The sequence below is a fragment of the Nannospalax galili genome, unplaced genomic scaffold (genome assembly GCF_000622305.1).
Source record: "Nannospalax galili isolate Female #2095 unplaced genomic scaffold, S.galili_v1.0 scaffold936, whole genome shotgun sequence".
Taxonomy (NCBI): Eukaryota; Metazoa; Chordata; class Mammalia; order Rodentia; family Spalacidae; genus Nannospalax; species Nannospalax galili.
In genome coordinates this window covers 1,310,714-1,318,449 of record NW_008337142.1, presented here as the reverse complement: position 1 = coordinate 1,318,449, position 7,736 = coordinate 1,310,714, and positions in this window count along the sequence as shown.

Here is a 7,736-nt window from a genome sequence, read left to right as displayed (position 1 = left end):
GGCAACTAACAACTGTCTATAACTCCAGTTCCAGAGGATCCAATGCCCTCTTCTGGCCTCCACAGGTGTTGCATGATATGGGTGCACTTGCATACATGCAGGCAATACACTCACACATAAAATAATAATAATAAATGAAATATTTTTTTAAATCCCCAAGTACTGTCAGGATCATTCTCCTACTGTCTTCATGAATAGCACCTGGCTTCCTTCTGTCCTTATCAAAGGAACTCTGTGTCACAGCTTGGTTTTCCTTATAAACAAGTTTCATATTCTTTATGTGGCCAGGTTCCGAGATGTTCAAATCTTTACATTCTATATCCTGAATATTTCACTAAATAGATAGCTCATCTGTACACAGTACAGGACTCTTCTGAATTCCTCAGTTATGGGGAAAGAACACACAATTCAATCAAATTCCTTGCCACTGTGTAACAAGGACAGCCTTTTCCTTTGGCCTCTAATGAGATAATCCTCTGAACCTTCCCAGGGTTACCCTGCATGTTCTAGCTCCATTCATAGAACTCAAGGCTGTTCCCATCACTCTGGTAAATGATTCATCCTCCAGGGGGAAGGACCACTTTCACATGACAAGGTGGAAAGGAAAGCTAGCTGAATGTGGTGTGAAGTGATTTTTAAGGATTTTGATCCCATTTATGAGCTAGAAGCTACCAAGGTCCAATAGCTTATTCAAAGTCTATGCTTTAAAACTTTCACATTGGCAGCATTTGATTTGGAAGGGACATATTCAGACATAATGTATACCGGGTCTGTAATGAACAGGGAAGATAAGATGTCAGTGCTTTATAAAGGGAACAAGTTTGATGGATTCCTTTTACCTCTGTCTCTTTGACCCATCCAGGAACTGGGAAAAGGGGATACTTTACATAATACAACAATGTAGCAAGTCTTGATTTTTCATATCTTTAAGAGTAATGCTGTTGTTTGATATTTGTTTGGTGACATTAATGTACTCATTTTAGATCTGTCCTCTCTGCCTTACATAAGATGTTAAAGTCTCTGCTCTACACATTTCACATTTTAAAAAATTAATATGATTGTGAGGGTTGGGTATGCACATGCCACATCATACATGTGGAGGTCAGAGTACAACTGTGGAGTTGGTTCCACAGTAAGCATCTTTACCTGATGAGCCATCTTCATGGCCCGTATGCTGCTCAATCTCTTTTAATCTTGTTTTTAATTACAATTTTCCTCTAAGGGGTTGTCACTAAATTATTTGTCAAAGCAATGATTTGTCAGAAAAATTTTCCTTAGACAAAATTTGCTGAGTGGTGCTCTGTGTGTGTGTGTGTGTGTGTGTGTGTGTGTGTGTGTGTGTGTACATGTGCAGTACAGATGTATAGCTCAGGCAGTTCACAAACATGTCTTAGGTTTCATTGCTATTTTCAAGAATTTAAAGATCAACCTAAAATTAGTTTTAAAAAAAGCACTAAGCATACTTGCAGTTGTGAATATAGGCACAGTATTATTTATTTTCAAATCTAATTGCATATATTTATGGAGTATATTGTCATAATTCAATATCAGTGTGAGTAAATGTGAGTAAACATAATACTGTGATAATTAAATACCTGTATAGCATATATAATTATCAAATCAGGGTAATAATGTTTCCATCTCTTTACTACTTTGATTTTGCTCCTTTGAGCACACCTCTGATAATGCTATGGTGAACTGCTGTTTCTGTGCTGTGCTACAGAGCACCAGACCTTACCTTTTCTCTCTAGAGATGTTTTATTACCTATTTCCCCCCATGTTTCCTGCTCTCCGTTCTTCTCAGCCTCTAATAATTACTATTAAACATTTTAATAAATTTTATTATTTAACACTGACATATGAGACTATAGTATTTGTGTTTCTCTGTCTTAATTTCTTTACTATAAGGGCTTTCAAGTTCATTCACTTTGATGCAAATGATAGGAAAGCATATTTATTGTGGATGAATAATATTCCATGTGCATAGACACCATGTTAAAAATCCATTTATCCATCATCCAGCATCTAGATTTATTCCATATTTTTACTGTGGTGGATAATGCAGCAATAACGGGGGGCGTGGACACATATCTCTTTGATATGTTGATAGTCTTTCCTTTAGGTGTTTTGAAGCTTTTCAAAGAAAATGTACCTATATAATACCATCATAGCCTTAGGCAGCTATGATTTTATCTTCCCTAAGTTCTTTAAGTCCCTCAAGTGACAGAAGCTCCTCAAAGCCTTCATTCGGTATCTTAACTTTGCCTTTTGTACACTTTATCTACCATGGAAGATAATGGTGTGAGTTATCAGTTATGAGAGGGAACTGAAATAATCATGCATCACCAGTGAATGCAACATGACACAGTACTTAAAATGGCAATCTTTGGTAGTGCCAAACATTTTCTTAAACAAAAACTTACCAAGTCAGCCTACAATTCCACCTCAGGGCATTTTCTCAAACTCATACCCAAATTGTAGTTGTACTCCTCTCACAGAAGATTTAATTTTTTGGATGCTGGAGGAGGGGGAGTCATTGCCTTTAGTTGTGAAGCCACTAGTGAACCCACCATGCTCCAATGGATAGTTGCACATTCATGACCACATAGAAGCGGCTGTGTCAGTGGGTCACAAAATAAAACAAAAAGACATGAATGTGGGAAAGGGACGTCCAGAAAAGAGGCTGGGAAGCAGATAAGAGGGCAGAAGATAAAAGTAGTCAGAATGAATTATATGCATGTATGAAACTGTCAAAGAATAAATTGCATATATGTATGCATTAATAAGAAATTTGTGTAGGCCCACAAAATGGATACTACTCAACAATGAAACATATGAAGCAAACAGACAAATCTCATACATGAATTATGATGGACAAAATAAGCCACACTTAAGATGCTAGATACTTGTGAGTCTATTTACATATTTTTGTTTCTTTGAAAAGCAAGACTCAGAAGGACAAAAGTCAACAGATTTTAGGAGCTAGGGGTGGCAGTGTTGTTTGACTACAAATAAACCAAGTGTTCTTTGAACTAACTGGTTTGCTCTTTATTTTAAGTATTGTACTGATTATATGATCATATACACTTATCTAAAGCCAGATTTCTGTCCAAATGAACAAGTGTTACCCTATATAAACTATACCCTAATGGAAAAGTAAATGACAAAAATAACACAGATGCATCTGTGTGCTTGCTCAGCCTTTGAGATAGATCCCAAAGGTGTTTTAATTGCTTCTGACTAAGTGGAATAAGGCCCTGTTGTTGCATTCATAGGGAACCTACTCCCCTGAGGTCTTCAAGCCTCTACAACCACCCCAGATCCCCTCTAAAATCCCAACACAATTCTTCTGTCTGAAGTAAACTTTAGCAGGGTATGGGTTTCTGTCATAGGTACATTAGTAATGTTTTTGGTCTTCTGAATGGGCGATTCAGTTTCTGAACAGGAAGACCTTCAAACTGAAGATTTTGTTGGTCTGCAAATACTGACAGGAAATGCCTCATAATCTTGATTACACTGAATGCATTTAAAATCATAACACTTTCTAACTGTTTTCTAAGATTAATTTTATTTGCTCATCACAGGTACTGTTCTATAAACTACACAGGTGCTTTTTGTCATCTTATATCTGTTCCATGAATAAAGAAAGAAACCAAGGATGGAATAAGGTAAGTGGCATATGTAAGAACACTTTTTGGCCAGTCTCTGAAAGATAGCTTCTCAAAAACAATTTACATATTCCTCCACAACAGAATTTCAAACTACTAAAAAAACAGAGCTTTCAGAGCCTTTATTCAATATGTTAAAACTTTGCATTTACTGAAAGAATTCTGTGAATTACATAGGAAGCCCTTTTTGTTATTTTGTTTACTCTTCAAATAGCAAGAAGGTAACTGACCCCTTTGTGGGCACAACAAGAATGCACAGTGGATTCAGGGATCAAACCCAGGGTACCTGAACCAGTTTGGTATTTTTTCCCTCCATGTTTCCTTGTCTTGGAGAACCTGAAATTAGTTTGAACTTTACCCATGAGAGAAATTTCTCTAACAGCATTTATGCATTACATGATTTAATTTCTGATTTTAGACTCTTAGGGGTGACTATCCCTTTTTTTTCCAGAAGCAAGCTAAGTTTCTATATACTGTACACACACCTAGTATGTATGTATATCAGTGTGAGGGTGCAGGTGTGTGTGTGTGTGTGTGTGTGTGTGTGTGTGTGTGGCAGTGGCAGAAGACAACTTGACCTGGAACTTGCCAAGTAGGCTAAGCCGGCTGGCCTGTAAGCGGTATGGTTTTTCTCCACACCCCTAGCAATGTGATCACAAGTGTGCACCACCAGTCCTCAATATTGTTTTACGTGAGTTCTGGGGATTGAATTTGGGTCCTGCTGCTTTCAAACAAGCACTATACTGGCTAAGACATCTCCCCAACTCCTAGAAACTACTTATAAAAATCACCTCATTGACCTATGATCGACTTATCAAAAGCTGTACATGAGTTTAATTCATGCAAAAGCTATACAGAGCATACATTTTTAAAAGATTTTTACTATCCTTATTGACACATTATATATCATTCAATTTTCCCACTTACAATGTATAATTCAATGGCTTGTTATGCATTCACAGAGTTTTACAAATACCATCACAGTCAAAAAAATATATGTATGTAAGATCTGAAAGGCATATGTGAGGTTAACACCATCTACTTAGCACACATTTTATGACCATGGAAGCAAATGTTTTGAACACTTTTTTCTAAAGCAATATATTGAAACTGGGGCATTCATGCTAAAACTTTTATTAGTAAGTTGGTAGTGATGCTTATGAAATGTCATATGGTTTCCCTAAACTAGATAACACAGACAGGAGATAGTGCTATGAGTTTTAACTTTTTATCTTCTTCACTATCATCCTGTCACTGGAGGTAAAACAGACAAAAATAACAGACACATAAATTTACATATTCAATTTTAAGCTACACAGGGAAATAAATGCATTAGCAAGAACTGAACTGTGTATTAAACTTTTTTTGTAATTCAGCCTTATGGACTACTGCACATCTAAACAGGCCAATAATACTGAGGTGCCTTGAAGAGTAGCTTTTGAGTAGGTTGAAACTGGTTTCTGTTTTGAATCTTTGTGATTTTCATTCTAGCAACATAACTCTAGACTAATAAAAAAAAAAGCCTTTCCTTTAAAATCTCCAATTTCCATAGTTATTAATAATTCCTGCAAGGCACGTTAACAGAGTCATGAGAGAAGCACTTAAAATTAGTTGTAGAACAGAAGTGTGTTATTGACAAATATAATGCTTTCTTAAAACTAAGTTTAGTTAAGGCTCATGGAATATATCAAAATTGTATAGAGAGAAAACTAGTGCATCCTTCAAAGTTTCCTTATACAACAGTGTGCACTGCACACAGAAGGCCACAAGTGGCTAAGATTTAGAGAATAAGAGACTGCACAGTGTATGTCCCTGGATAGGACTCCTATATTAAACCTCTCCCACCCATGGCTCAGGGACGACTGCAGAAGAGGAGGATGGAAAGTTTGTAAGAGCCAGGGTTGGTCCATGAAAATAGGGAAACAGAGGCTTTCAAGCCACTGGAAGCTTGCTCATGTGAACTTGTGACAATGGTGTCATTGAGCATAAGACCTATAACCATTCAATCAGACAGAGGCCCAGAATGAAGTGAAGGAAATGGGCAGCAGGCCAGGCCTAGCCTGGGAACTGTTGGAGACTGACTACTACTGGATGAGGGAGAGTAGACCTTTCTTAAGATCTCTAGATAGACTGACTAAACACCAATGGATGACATTGCATCAAAGAACATCTGGGTACAACTGCTTGACTGGATGGGACCTAACGTGTATGGCAGAATATATGAGGTCTATTGAGGGACTGTGGGAACAGTGGATGGGGAGAGTGTCTAAATTTAATAATAACTGATGTATTAAAGGTACAAAAGCACAATAAAAATATTTTTAAGCTTAGCACAGCTCTAAGAAACTAAGAAAAGAATAGTAGTCGTCAGTAACAATCATTCACCAAAATGCATCTGTAGATTAAAGGCAAACCAAGAACTATGCACTTGAAATCATAAGTATCTATATTCAAATAAGATATGATGATTATAAGCAAAGATGGCTTTAATGACCCTCTTTCAAACCAGGCTATTTGGATTTCAAATAAGAAATTAAATGTGTCCTTCCCAGAGCTGCCAGTTATTCAAGTGAGAAGAGTAATGGAAAATCTCAGTAGCCCTAGGGATTGAGAAAAGCCAAACCAAAGAGGACACAGCAAGCCTTCCAATTTTACTCACACATAAACTTGCTTGTTGTCACCTATGCTTATTAAGTCAACAGAGACCAGTATTCCATCCTAATAATATTATAACTAGATCTCATCAGGTTGTGCTAAACATTCAGGATTTTATTCATAGTTTAAAATGTGGTATCTTATTTAACTCAGAAAATAGTACCCTGATGGTACATCTTATTGATATTTCATGTTGAAGATGAATAAGTGAGGTTCAGGGAAGTTGGGGTAAATCAATCCTGCCCAGGTGGAATGGACCAGTGAGCTACTCTTCCCAGAGCCCTTGGCTGACAGATGCTGTGTCCTCCCCTCAGATTCTCTGCTGCCCATGCACCTCTCCACTGCCCCTGTTCTCTGCAGACTTCTACTGTGCTTCAGTTATTTCATTGTGAAACCCAGACTCTGAGTTGAGACCTGTGAAGACAGTAAGTGTAAGCTCCTTCAAGTTCAACTTGGTTTAGAACCTCTTAAAAAGAGCTTGGTTTAGATCCAATTAAGAACCACTCTTCTGGGCCCAAAGCTTGCATTGTCAGTGAATACTTGTAATAGTATGAATAAATTTTTCATAATCTATCTCATAATTTACATGAATGTGATAAATAACCAGTCTCATAATATTACTGAAAGAAATCAATAAATATATGCAAATTGTCTAGACCAGTTTCCAGTATATGGGTAACATAGATTTTTTTAAAAAATTTAAAGGAATTAAAAAAATTTTTTCAAAATTTCACACAATACATTATGATCATATTCAGACCCTCTACCCGACCACCAACCCTATTTACTAACCGCTCAACGTCATGTCCTCTATTATTTTTTTAAGGCCAAGTGAACCTAATTTGTGTTTCCCAAGTTCTTTGGGATATAGGTCTAGCCCTTGGAACTTCGTCAACCTAGCCAGCATCACACCTTTAAAGAAAATCTTTAAAGCTCTAATAGACAAGTAAAAACTGAATTGGAAAATACATTCACTCCCAATAAGACATCTTGGATACTTAATTAAATAATCTATGTATCATTTGTAAACCTGCAAAATTAAAATTTTGGAAATAATTCATAAATAGCCTTCAGAGTACCAAGCTATAGTATAGATAACAATTAAAATTATATATAACCGCTCCTAGCCAGCACTACCATCCTCAGGCCTCTTGGAGTAAGTCTATAGCGCAGCTCTCTGTGCCAGGACTCCCTAAGCCACATTCACCTTTCCACCCACCCCCACCCCCTTTCTATACTCCTAGTTTGGGCCCTGTGCCATTCCTAGTCTCGGGCCCCCAGACACCTGGGGAACCAATACTACTTCCTGATCCTTCTCACCCAGAGCAACTAAGACCTTTTCTTGGGCTCCAGGAGCACCGCTTCTGGTCCTGGCCCTGCCCTCATCTCCCTCTACTTCCCTGGTCCTCCAAC